Source organism: Peromyscus leucopus, chromosome 5 (assembly GCF_004664715.2).
Source record: "Peromyscus leucopus breed LL Stock chromosome 5, UCI_PerLeu_2.1, whole genome shotgun sequence".
Classification (NCBI taxonomy): domain Eukaryota; kingdom Metazoa; phylum Chordata; class Mammalia; order Rodentia; family Cricetidae; genus Peromyscus; species Peromyscus leucopus.
The window spans coordinates 60,202,224-60,215,782 of NC_051067.1; positions in this window are offsets into that span (position 1 = coordinate 60,202,224).

The window sequence follows — 13,559 nt, forward strand, 5'->3', positions numbered from 1 at the left end:
CTAGCTCATAAAGAATCATGCAGCAAAACAAGGAGGCATGTGGAAGAATAAAAACACATGATAACAAAAAGTTAAATGGAAGCCCAAAGTCTGTTTGATCAGAAAAATGTAAAGGGAACTCAAAACAAGGTGTCACAGAAGAATGCACAAAGCAGCTAAGAACTATCGCCCCAAATTCCAAATGAAGTAAGAGTTAGTTTTAATAAAGTTCATAGTCATATATTATACATCCTTTTGTATTAGAAATGAAACACTAAGTTTAGTGAAGAACTCAGTGCAAGGCCTTTTTGACAGAATGGATAAAGTCCATATGAAGACTTGATGACAAGATGGATAAATTAGAACATTGACTATGAAAAAATAGTAAGAAAGTACAAACAGAACATGACTGAACTCTTGGACATCATTAGAAAACAAAATTTATGAATCACAAGCATAGAAGGAGAGGTACATAGAAAAGTCAAAAGAGCACATTCATTAAACTGTAGAAGACAATTTCTCTAATTTAAGGGAGATGTGAGCATTTTGATACAGGAAGAATTTAGAATGTGACAGCAACTCAACAGGAACATCAGTTCCCCGGGTCATGTCATATTACAGTTAGGATGGATACTGTACAGAGCAAAGGATGGATAGGGAAAGCTAAAAACACAAACAGTTCCCATGCAAAGGCAAAGCTGTAACAAGAGTGGGTTTTTCAACAGAGGCTGGAAGAGAAGCATGGCTTTTGAACCTTATCAGAACAATTGCAAGCCACAGTAATCCGTGACCATAAAGCTGGTGTCACAGAAGACCTTTGTAAGAGTCACATGCAGTGAAAAGAAAGGCAAGTCTAGTCCCGTCTCCACAGGAGAGAACACTTGCAATGTTCCAATAGAGAAGCAAACACAGATTAGAAAACTACCAATTAACACAAAATCAATAAAGGGCAGAAATCAATATATAACCTTCAACAATAACTCCAAATATTGATGATTTCAATTCCCCAATGAAAAGACATGGACTAGAAGCTTGGTTTAAAATATGGTTCAAATATCTGCTGCCTTGTATCTACATAGCACTGACCAAGCAAACACCACCTGAGTAAAAGGATGGACCACTCATTAGAAGCAAATGGAGCTAGGAAGCAGGAGTAGCCATACTCACATCTACTGAGGTAGGAGGTGATTCTATATTGGTTAAGAGAACAACTTGTAGTGAAGTTGGAAACACTTACATACATTAAAAAAAATAATTCCTATAAAAAAGCCATCAACTTGAAAGAGGATGAGTAGGAGTACGTTTGAGGATTTGGAGGGAGGAAAGAAAAGGAAAAAATGTTATAATTAAATTATAATCTCAAAAGTAAAGAAAAATAAAATAAACAAAAAAGAGAGCAATACATCTAGAAGGTATTAGTGTTCTAAAAATATATGCATCAAAGAGCAGCAGACACAATTTCATAAAACACCACTGGATGTAAACACACAGAAGATTTCAACACAATAATAAGGGTTAGCTTTAATTCCACTCTTTCACCAATACACAGGAAATCCAGTTTTCCTACCCTCAACAACAAAAACAACAACAACAACAAAGAAACATCACAATTAAATGACACTGTAGAGCAAGATGGACATAACATATATTTCTAGAACATTTCTCCCCTCCTCTGTAGAACATACATTCTTCTCAGCAGTCTAAGGAACTTTTAAAACTGATTGTATGTTAGGACACAATAAAAACCTTAATATAGGAAATTTGAAATAATTTTCTTGTGCTCTATTTGATTGTAATGGGAAAATTAGAAATAACAAGAGAAACAAAATGGATGTGAGTGGGGTTAATGAAGGGCAAGGGTGGAGGAAAAGAGAGCTTAGGGGAGCAGGAGATCCCAGCTGGAGCAAGAACAGAGAGGGAGAACAAGGAATAAAAGACCATGATAAATGAAGACCAAATGAGAATAGGAAGAAGCAAAGTCCTAGAGAGGCCCACAGAAATCCACAAAGATACCCCACAATAGACTACTGGCAATGGTCGAGAGACAGCCGGAACTGACCTACTCTGGTGATAGGATGGCCAAACACCCTAACTGTCGTGCTAGAAACCCCATCCAATGACTGAGGGAACTGGATGCAGATATCCAGGGCCAGGCCTGGAGCTCCAGGAGTCCAATTAGCGAGAAAAAGGAGGGTTTGTATGAGCGAGAATTGTTGGGATCTATGTTGGATAAAGCACAGGGACAAATAGCCAAACGAATGGAAACACATGAACTATGAACCAATAGCTGAGGAGCCCCCAACTGGATCAGGTCCTCTGGATAAGTGAGACAGTTGATTAGCTTGATCTGTTTGGGAGGCATCCAGGCAGTGGGACCCGGTCCTGTACTCAGTGCATGAGTTGGCTGTTTGAAACCTAGTGCTTATACAGGAACACTTGGCTCAGCCTGGGAGGAAGGCACTGGACCTGCCTAGACTGAATCTACCAGGTTGAACTCAATCCTCAGGGGAGTCTTTGCCTTGGAGGAGATGAGAATGGGGGGTGGGGTGGGGGAAAGGCGGGGGGGATAGGAGGGGGAAGAACAAGGGAATCCTTGGCTGATATGTAAAATTAAATTATATTATAAAATAAAATAAAAAATAAAAAAGAGAAACAATATAAAATATGCAATCTCACAGGCACTAAACAACACAGAATTCAAAGGTGATGGAGTCCTAAAAGGAAAAAAAAAGAGATAGAACTGCAAACAACATCTAGAATTGAATGAGAAAAACCTCGCCATAACAGAACTGTGGGATACAATGCACATGATTTTGGAGGGATATTTAATATAAATCCCTACATTAAAAATCAAATGATTATTTAGTGATTTTCCTTAGGCCTTGGAAGAACAGAACAAACCAATGTAAAGAGATACCTTTGGAATAGTAGAAAATATCTGCTGGCTATGCACCTTAAAGGATTAATATAGGCTGAATAAAGAAATTATGAAGAAAAATACAAAGAAATGTCTTAGTCTTAAACAGTTCTATGAACAAATATGCTAAAGGGAGGAACAGACATATCTCAAAAGATAAATGCAAACAGCTAATAGACATACAAAAAATATTAATTATGACTCATTTTCATAGAAACTTAAAATAAAGTATGTTGTGACTCCATCTCATCCATGTCATACTATCTTTAAGAAAACAAGTAACAATAAATGATTGTGAGGTAATAGGAATAAAGAAGCCATAGAGACAGTTGGTGAGAATGTAAATTATTTAGTCCACTATTGAAACCAGTATGAAAGTTCTCTAAGATACTGAAAATATCTTTACTGTACAATGCAGCTACAGTACTCCTGGATACATGTACCTGAAGGAGCCCAAGACAGTATACCCTAGTGATGCATACATACCCATATCTGCATCACTAGTCATGATATTTTAGTTGTGAAATCAGCTGGGGTGCCCATAAACAGAGGGATAACTAAAGAAATACATTGTTTTGGAATATATTGACAAATTTGTATATGAAAAACTGATAGTGTTGAACTAACTGCATGTACATGTGATATTCATTTTGACAACTTAGAAAACTTGCATCCTCATTACTAACTCTTTCCCCTAAACTCCAGACTCATGGGCTGGGTGTGTGTATGTCATGAGTCATGTGTGCTTAACATTTCCGTAGCTCCTGAAAGCACTTCCCTTCTACAATCTCAGAATCCCCCACTTTTCGCTTCCTTTTGTCCATCTGTGGGGGCGTCCTTTAACTCCTCAGTGAAAACACTGATGTCTTGCTGGAGAACTTATTTTTTTATTTTACCCCTTTCATCTTTTTAGAAGATTTTTTTGCTAAGGCTTAGGCCTGCATCAAAAATGCAGAGAATACTTCTCATGACATTTTCTACTACCCACTGTTAGTCATCCTGAAAACTTACATGGGCCATTAACATGTCCCAGTTTTTGTCTCCTTGATCTGTCTCCTTGACTGTTCCTTCTCAATCAGTAGGAGGGAGGAATTTTAAGTTACTTGTGTTTTGCTGCTTTTTCATACAACATATTCGAGTGTCTTGCTAGATGACCAGCCAAGGTCAGTACAATGACCCAGAAGATTCTGGAAGTTGCTGCTTTGCAGAGCCTTTCTCTTCCCACCCTATTCTTTTCATACTTGCCCTAATCCTGAAGTCATCCTCTTTGTTCTCAGCACCTTCTCCTAGAGCACACTCAAATTGTTCTTTCATCGGTAACATCTATCCTCAAATGTCACCAAATCAGTGAAGCCTACTTAACTAATGTTTAATATATTGTAATCTTACTCCTCATAATCTTGGTATGCTCTCTTTTAATAATGCTATTATTATTATTGTTATTATTAGGAGAACTCCTTTATTTTCTGTTGAAATGTATGCATTTTAACCTCCACAAAAGAAAAAAAAATCAGTATTTTTTTTTAACTTAAATGCCTCAGGTATAAGACAATATCTGGGAAGCAGCAGGCATTTCATGCATCTATAAATATTAATGATGAATGAATAAAGCAAACATCCAATACTAAAAGCAAGAAACATGTAAAATGTGGTAAACATTTTGAAACTCCCATGGGAATTGTACTGCGTTAATTGAGGATCAAGACAGGATCTTACTAAATATGCTTAATTAATTGATGCTAATTCTAGATAAAAGAAACTGTAAATTATTTTTTAAGTCATTGAATGCAAAACATTGGATGTTATTAAGGTAAAACATGCCGTATTTAAGTGGGGGAAGAGATAGAAGAAAAGGTAACTAGCCCATATTTCCTGTTGAGGCTTTTTGCAGAAGTCTCCTTCCAGAGTAGGGAGCTGGAATGCACAGACCCAAAGAGAAGCAATATTTAAGATTAAAGATCAAAATTAAGAAATACAGAAGCATTTCAAGAGCTAACATAAATATAGATACATATACATATAGACACAAACAACCACACAACCACACACACACACACACACACACACACACACACACACACACACACACACACAAGGTTTATCTGTACAATAAATCTTAAAAGACTTCAAGGGAAAAGAATGAAAATCAAACTGTGGGACGGGATGGCTCTGAGATCATTGGCATGTAACAGAGGACTCTGTACAAATGTTACTCTTTGCAGGCAGGTCACACCTGCTCAATAGATAAACTGAGCAAACAGAAACTTTCACCTATTGCACAGATCTGTCTTGCCCTGTCACCATCAGCTTATATATGAATAGAAACTTTGTTTAGAAACAACTTTCGAAAAGAGGTTAATTTATTTAACTTTTATTATCCTTCTGTGTGTAACGTTAGTTCACCATTCTCCAGGTACATCATAATAAATAAATAATGAAATGTGTAGTATTAATTGCAGGGTTTGTTCTTGAAAGTAAGTAAAGGATTGCCTTGCCTAACTGAGTATGTTTGACTCGAAGGGATCAGGTAAGAAGTTAGCATTCTAAATGATCATGGGCAGAGAAGGCTAGGGAGATGGCTCAGTAGTTAGGAACACGTGATTTGCAAACATTAGGACCTGAGTTCCAGTCGTCATGGAGCAGAAAGTTCTCTGGGGCTGACTAACCACAGCCTAATTCTGGAGTCAGTGAGAGACCCTAATCTGTCCTAGGGGAATAAGGTAGAGTGATGAGCAGGACACCTGACACCCTCCTATGATTTTCACACATGTGTGAGTAGACACATAAACCTACATATACGTGTACACACACACATACTGCAATGTATGTATATCACAATATACATACTTCTCCCCACACAATATACATATACCACTCCCACAGTTCCTTCCCACATGAATTAGCACCAGCCTCAAACTCTTTGTGACCTGTATCATATTTAGCAATCCTGGGTGTGAAATAGAATAATTAAAATCAATGACTGAAAAAAAAAGAGCCATACAAGTGGCTTGTGAAATTCTTATTGCATTTATTTGAACACTAAAGAAGTCTATAAAATAAAACATTTTTGATGTTTTGTACATGTCCAATCATAAGTGAAGAAGTAATAGATACTGTACAACTTGTTAGCACTATTTCTACCAAGAAGTTTAACTTCCATAAAATCAAAAAGAAAATTAAGAGTTATTTTTATGCCCATTATTAAGCATATTATTTTTGAGTAAAATCACCATGGTATTTGATAATTTGCAGGTAATCTGGGAAGCTGAAATAACTAACTATAAGGTTTGCAATAACTTTTAAAAATTTAATACAAACAATTTATTATTTTAGAATGGCATACCCACTTTTAGTTGCAGTTGAAAACTGATTCCAAGCATGATTTTCTGTTTCTGAATGCACATGTTCAAGAAAATATGCACATCTGGTTGAGAGGATATATTCATGCACACAGAGAAGTATAGGGTGTCACTCCGTACCAGACTGTAACTAAAGCCTGAGAAGTCCTGCAGAAGTCACTTATGTGAGATGAACATGGATTTGCCTACAGCTCAGCCTCTAGGTATCTGTAGCCCTGGTGGACACAATGGCAGGAGATGGCAAGAAATCTGGAACTATGAGAACCCTGCTTTGCTGCTCCCACACTTAAAACCTGCAAAATTTCAAAGTAATACATGCTGTGAAAATATATTGGATCTGTAATGCCCTGCCATAGATTTAGAAGCAAGCAATACCTTTCCATCACTGAATTTAGGTGATTAAATAATAAATATCAAACAAACAAAACATGTCTCATCCAGATGCAGGGAGAAGGTAATTGTTATGCAAATGAAGGAAAAGAACAACTTTATACTAATGGCTGAGTCAAATGCTTGGGGTACAGAAATAGCTTTTGAATAGCTAAGGACACAAAATCACTTGACACATGTACCATTGAGAGTTAACAGATGAATTGATGGGGAACCTTTCCCAAAGGCATTGTGTGTTAATTATGTATATCCGTGTACTCATTTATTGTTAGTGTATATGGAACCCTGAAAAGTCTCTAGAAGCAACAATTCACAGATGATTTCTAAACTGCCAAAGTATCCTCACTTAATTTTTAGAATTAATTTTAGAATATTATCTCCCATGGAATAGTTGTTGTTGTTTTTTTTTTGTGTGTGTGTGTGTGTGTGTATGTGATTTAATTCATCTTTATATAAATCTAAGAAAAATTCTTTTATACAGTTCTAGTGTCATCTCTGTGGCTGTGACAAGCAAGACTCAAAAGCAACTTAGAGAAAGAAAGGATTTGTTTGACTTACACTTCCAGGACATGGTGCATCATTGACAGGAGTCAGGGAAGGTACTCAAACAGGAAACTGAAGCAGAAAACACAAATGAATTCAGCTTGAAGGCTCACTTATCAGCTGGTTTATACTTATCTAAATCTCTTATTAATCAACACTACTTGCCTAAAAATGGTACCCTTCAAAGTGGTCTTTGCTATCCTACATCAAACTTCAATTAAGAGAGCACTCTCTTAATGTGCCACTCTCACATGACAGCAGGCTGTGTCAAGTTAAAAAAAGATAACTAGGACACACACACTCATACCCACACCACATACATGTACACAAAAGTATAAGTCTATGATATCCACACCAGCTGTATGTAGCAGTTTGGTGTTATTTTGAAGTTTGCATAAGGCTGATCATGATTAATTGTACGAAAATGCTGTTGCACACTATAAAGATTTTTCACTCAAATAAAATGCTGATTGACTAGTATCCAGGCAGGAAGTATCGGTGGGCAACTAAACTAAGGATGATGGGAAGGAGTAGGATGGAGTCAGGAGTGGCCAGCCAGATGTAGAGGGAGCAAGAGATGAAATGCCATGCTAATAAAAGTACTGACCGCCAAGTGGCAGAGTGTAAATTAGGAATATAGGTTAACCTAAAATGTAAGAGCTAGTTAGTAACAAGCCTGAGCTGTCAGCTGAACATTTATAATTCATATTCAGCCTCTGAGTTGGTTATTTGGGACCAGATGGTCAGGACAGGAAAGGTCCATTTACATTTAGTGTCCAACATGGAGTGCCAGATGAAACATGATCCTAATTAGTCTTATCAATAAAAAACCAGGAGTCAGATATTGGGGTAAATGCAGAAGAATCAAAGGAGCGGAGGAACAGCCACAAGTGACTTCTTACCTCTCCAGGTTTTCTGACCAAACAGGCCAAAATCCTGTCTCCACCCTGCCTTTTCATGTTTTGTCTCCTGTCTATACAGACCTCCAAACTGTGGTTAACTAGTGACTAGCTCTACCTTCTTATCTCCAGGAAAGCTTTATTTGTCAGAACATAAACAAAATATCACACAACAATTTGTAGATATGGAAAGGAGGATCAAAACAACAATGTGACTGGTTTCTCTCAGCTAGTCAAAGGAATGTGTCCTATAGATCAAAGTGATTGGAATAAAGTCATTGCCATTTCTAATGCCAACTATGTGACCTTGGAAATTTTAGGTAAATATTGATTCGAAGTTTCTCATTTACATGTGAGAATAACTACTCATACATACAACAAGAATGATTAAGTGAAAAAAATGTTTATAATGGACTCCATCACAGGGTCTCATCTCATACAAATTAAGTTCTCTGCAAATGGTAATTATTATTTTTCTCCATTAATTTTCTAATGGTTTTATTAACTTGGGAAATTAAAGCATGGAGCATTTTGGAGGCTGAAAATCATTATTTTCAAGTCGCCTTTACTGGATTCTGTATTGTGCCAAGTGTGAAGGAAACTAAAGGCAGAAGATAAGGTAAAGAGAAGGGGAAATGTTCTTTGCTTTTATCTTTGAAAATATACTTTTAGTGGGAAGAAATACTACTATATTCATCCATATTTATGAAAAATAAATTGAACATTTAATACTGCATCTAAAGCAGTTGTGCAGGCCCTGAAATAATTATGAAGGACTTTGCCTTCTTTAGAGAAATAGTCTCAGAGGATAAAAAGGAATCAGTTCCATCTAGCACAAAACAAGTTTTCTAAAAAAGCTTTCAAATCATGCTCACCAAAGTCCTTCTATGCAGTAAGGTCACAATCAAATTAATTTTAATTTAACATATTCTATAGTTAGCACATTAATTTAAGCATACTACAGGCTAGAGCGAGACCTTTGCCTTCCACACATTTACTGTAAGCACATTATAGGTTTTATAAAGCTTTGCAATGCCAAAAGAATTCATTTGTAGAACTCATCGTAAAAAAAATGGAGTACATGAAATATTTAAAGGAAGTAGGAACGTGTTTATGTTTGAATTTAATACATATGTGGTCAATGTTATGCTTACTTATTGAGAATTGGAGAGAAAATGAATGACAGATAAATTTTTGAGTAAGTCAGAATTTTTAAAAGCACAAATACCTGTAATTTTAAAAGATATTTTAATTATGAGATAAGATTTAATATTTTAAAAGAATAACATAATTGGAAAGTCAGAGAAAAATATATTTGACTTTTAGGATAGTTTTCTCCATATATTCTTAAAATCCAGAGAACACTTCTTCTGACTAATTGGAGAAGTGAGGTCTAGATGTTTGTCTTTTATTTAAACATTTGGAGAACTGTAGAATAATCATGATAGCAGTGTGCACACACAGAATAATGGGTAGTACAGTGATAATATCACTGACAAAAGAGACATACAATTGTGCATGATGGCACATGCGTGTAATGCTACTTGGGACATGTTGGCAGGAAAATCAGAATTTCAAGGTCATCCCAGAGTCCATAAAGAAGTTGAAGGTCAGCCTGAGCTATATGGGATCCTGCTGCCCCACAATAAAGATTATTAAAGAACAGACACTAACATGACTAGCTATTCGTTCTATTGCCCCGGGGGAGGACACAATGAGGGGCTGAGGTCTCACTGAATTGAGAAAATGGAGATCAGAGGCTGGGGTAAGAATGTGGTCAGAATTTGGAGGGTCAATAAGAGAATAGAAAGAAGATGGAATGGTAGGAGATGAGAAAACAGGAGGGGAATACTCTTATGTAGTCAGACTGCTGCTAAAGGATCCCTTTAGAAGTATTTCAAAATTGACCTCTGCATGGATAAAAGGAAGTTTCTAGAAGCTTGGTCAGGGACCTTAAAAAAAATAGATGTTCTTTTATGTAGCTCTTCTGAATCTAAGGTTTGGATAAAAAAGAAAATCATGTCTTTATCATCTCTTGAAGTCAAGTTCTGCTGCCAGTGAATTCTCTGAGTTTGCAAATATCTGCTCCAGTGGGGGCTGTGTATGCCATTTTCCTGGCGGTGTCTTCTGAACACTAGGCAAGTTTCATTGCAAGGAAGGTTAATTCACCATATTTTTATAATTGTTTCTTGTTTTGTTTTTAAGTTAAGAAATCTTTGTGAAGCAGAAGACTATAAATATTTCTGCTGTTTTCTTCTAAGAGTTTTACAGTTTTATCTCTGACATTTATATTTAACCCAGTGCAAATAGATTGTTGGCTGTGTTGTAGGCTCTCTCTCTCTCTCTCTCTCTCTCTCTCTCTCTCTCTCTCTCTCTCTCTCTCTCTGTCTTTGTATCTGTCTCTTTCTTACTCTCATCGAGCATGTGGATAACTAATTATTCCCACATTTATTTAAAAAAGAATTCTTTTGCCAATAAATCATCTTGCTCTGTTGTTAAAACAACCTCTTCACATATGCATGATTCTGGTTATGTTTTGTCATCTTTTCACTGAATACTCAGTCACTTCTTAGTTAGTACCTGCAGTGATGGTTTATTCTCATCCTCGCATGGACACTGTCTGTCTTTATCCCCTCTTTTGCTCATTGGTCTTGTCATAGGTATTTGTTGAGTGACTGATATTTTTAAACACTAGATCTTAATTTTTGTTATTTTATTAGTGTTTTTCTTGATCTTGATGGTTACATATCTTTTTTAACTTTCTTGATTATTTGTGGATTTCACATCATGCATTGATTCTACTTATCTCATCTCCTCTGCCCTCTGTCCTTGTACTCTCTCCCAATCACAATCAAAGCCAAATTTAAAAGAAAAACGAAAAATCAAACAAAACAAAGAAATAAAATCAAACAAAACAAAAAAACAAAAGAAGAAGAGTCTTGTCATGGAAGCTATAGTGTGGCCTGTTGAGTCACATAGTTAACCTTTTAAATGTTCATTCATCTTTACTTCCAAATGTTCACTGCCATGAGTCATTGGTCTGGTTCAAGACCTCTGGTTTCTGCGACACCACCAATAATGGGCTCCTCTTGGATAATCTGTTGTTGTCCTGTGTCATTATCATGAAGATCCTGATGTTTTGGATCAACAGGTTCTTTCCCTTCAATTGCTCCAACAGTTTATAGATTAGGTGGATGTTGGGGTGGGCCAACTCATAGCTTTGGTTCTGAGCCTGGGTAGTAGATGGATTGGTCAGCTCGCCATCTATCACTCACATCCTAGCAAGCTTTCCGGCACTGCCTCGACTAGCTCACTCAATGCAGTCTACAACAATGATCAGAGCCAATTCTCCTTGTGCTCAGGCCCTCAGATCCAGGTCACCTTCACTTGTCTCTCCAGAGCCATCTCTGTTTTGCCCAGGCAAGATGCAGGGCCTTCTCTCGTAATTGCTGTGGGGTGCTATAAGGGCGGGGGCGGTCAGCTCTCATGCCCTCATGGCTAGCTCACCTACATCCCCATAACATACTCAGCTCTAGGGTGCTGTCCAGGGAGGGTGCAGGGCCTGCTCTCCAGTGTGCTGCAGCTGGTGAGGGGCAGGGCTAATTCTCTCACTCTCATGGCCCTGAGGTCAGCTCTCTGGCCTGCCACAGATAGCAAGGTGCAGAGAAGGAAAGCATCTTTCCTTTACCCATGCCACAACATGGCAGACAAGGGGGCAGGGCAGGATCAGCTGTGTTGCTATCACACCCTCCTGGCTGGCTCACCTGTGTCCCTTACCCTAAAAGGGAAGCAGAGGCTGCTTGAGTGTGCTGTAGTCAGTGAGGGTCAGGGCTAACTCTACCACTCTTGTGAGCCCAGAGCCAGCTCTATTAACTGCCACAGGTGGTAATGGGTGAGAGGGGAGGGCATCTTTTCCTCACCTCTGCCACAGCATGGCAGACAAGAGGACTCAGGTCAGCTCAGAGCTCCAGTGGCACAATGGGTTAGCACACGGTACTTATACAGCAGCACATGGTTACACACATTACATTTACTTTGAGTTTAGCTTAATAACTGAATTCTTCTAAGCTTAAGGTTAAACAAGTAAAACATTTATTTGAGAATTATTTTATTTTCTAACAACATATCTTTTGAATTCACAAAGAGCTGGGCTATATTCTCACTTGGGAGAAGTAAGAACAGTTTAATCCCACTGAATTCTTTTCCTTGTTCTGAGTCTCAGTCCCAGAGTAATGAATACATACCTTCTTCTCTGAGACCCTTGAGCTAGCTAAGCTGGATCCAGCAGATTTTGCAGAATTAATATTGTAAAGGAATAAACAAACTTAGCATGGCAAGCATTAAAACAACATGAAGTTACCAGAGGAACATGGTGCGGGGAATAATGAGTGAAGTAAAGAGGGAAGTGGGAGGCGCTGTTATCACATTTTATAATCATAACTGAGCCATCTTCCCATCACCAATATATTGTATTGAAGTTTCATTCAGAATAGTCTCTAATGTCTTCTAATGTCTCTTACGGTTTCTTCTTTACAGAGGAATTAACTCCAGAATATTTGAGAAATTTGTACTTGCCATTCTATCATTAATATCTAATTTCACTTATGCTCAAGACACATAATTTAAACTCTTTTAAATTTACTGAGATTTGCTTTATGTTCTAAAATATAGCTTTTGTTGATGAATATTCAATAGATACTTGTGTACAATTTTTTTTTACAGTGGAAAGATTACTTTTTTAAATAAACACCAGTTTGGTATAGTGATCATTTTATAACTTACCAAATTTCAGTCAAGTAGTTTATAAATTATTAGGGTAGAGCGTCACATTTATAGTTATAATTTTGGATTTACCCATTTATTCTTTAGATACAAATTTTAGTTTGTTTCATGTATTTTGAAGATTTGTTTTTACATTCATAACTATTTAAGAAATTTGTCTTTTGACAAATTGGTTAATGTTCCATTTCATTTATAGTAATATGCTTTTTAAGATACATGTTGTTTATATCTCCTAAGATACTACATGTTTTAGTAATCTTGCATTAAATATTGTTTATTAGAACTGTGCAGAAGTACATTTTTCATTTTACGACATAAACGTGTTAGCTCTATCTTTGTCCTACCAGAATAAGGTGGAGAGTTCAGAAAAATACCTGAAGAAATAAGAATCAAAATCAAACCAAATAAAATGAAAATCACAAACTCAAGCCATAAGAAGCCCAATGAATGACAAGCACAAGAAAATCTCTAGAATTTCTCAAGAAACTTCAAAATAAAACAGCAAATGGCACAGAATGTGTGATAGGATGAAAACCTTAAAAACAACCAAAAGAACAATTATAGAGAAGGCCAGAAATGAGAATGGCAGCAGATTTCACACACAAAAATTTACTCAAGTCACTGGTCATTGACTGGTGTATTTGCTTAAACTGTGAAAAATGTTGAAACTATGTTTCTTCCTTCCTTCCT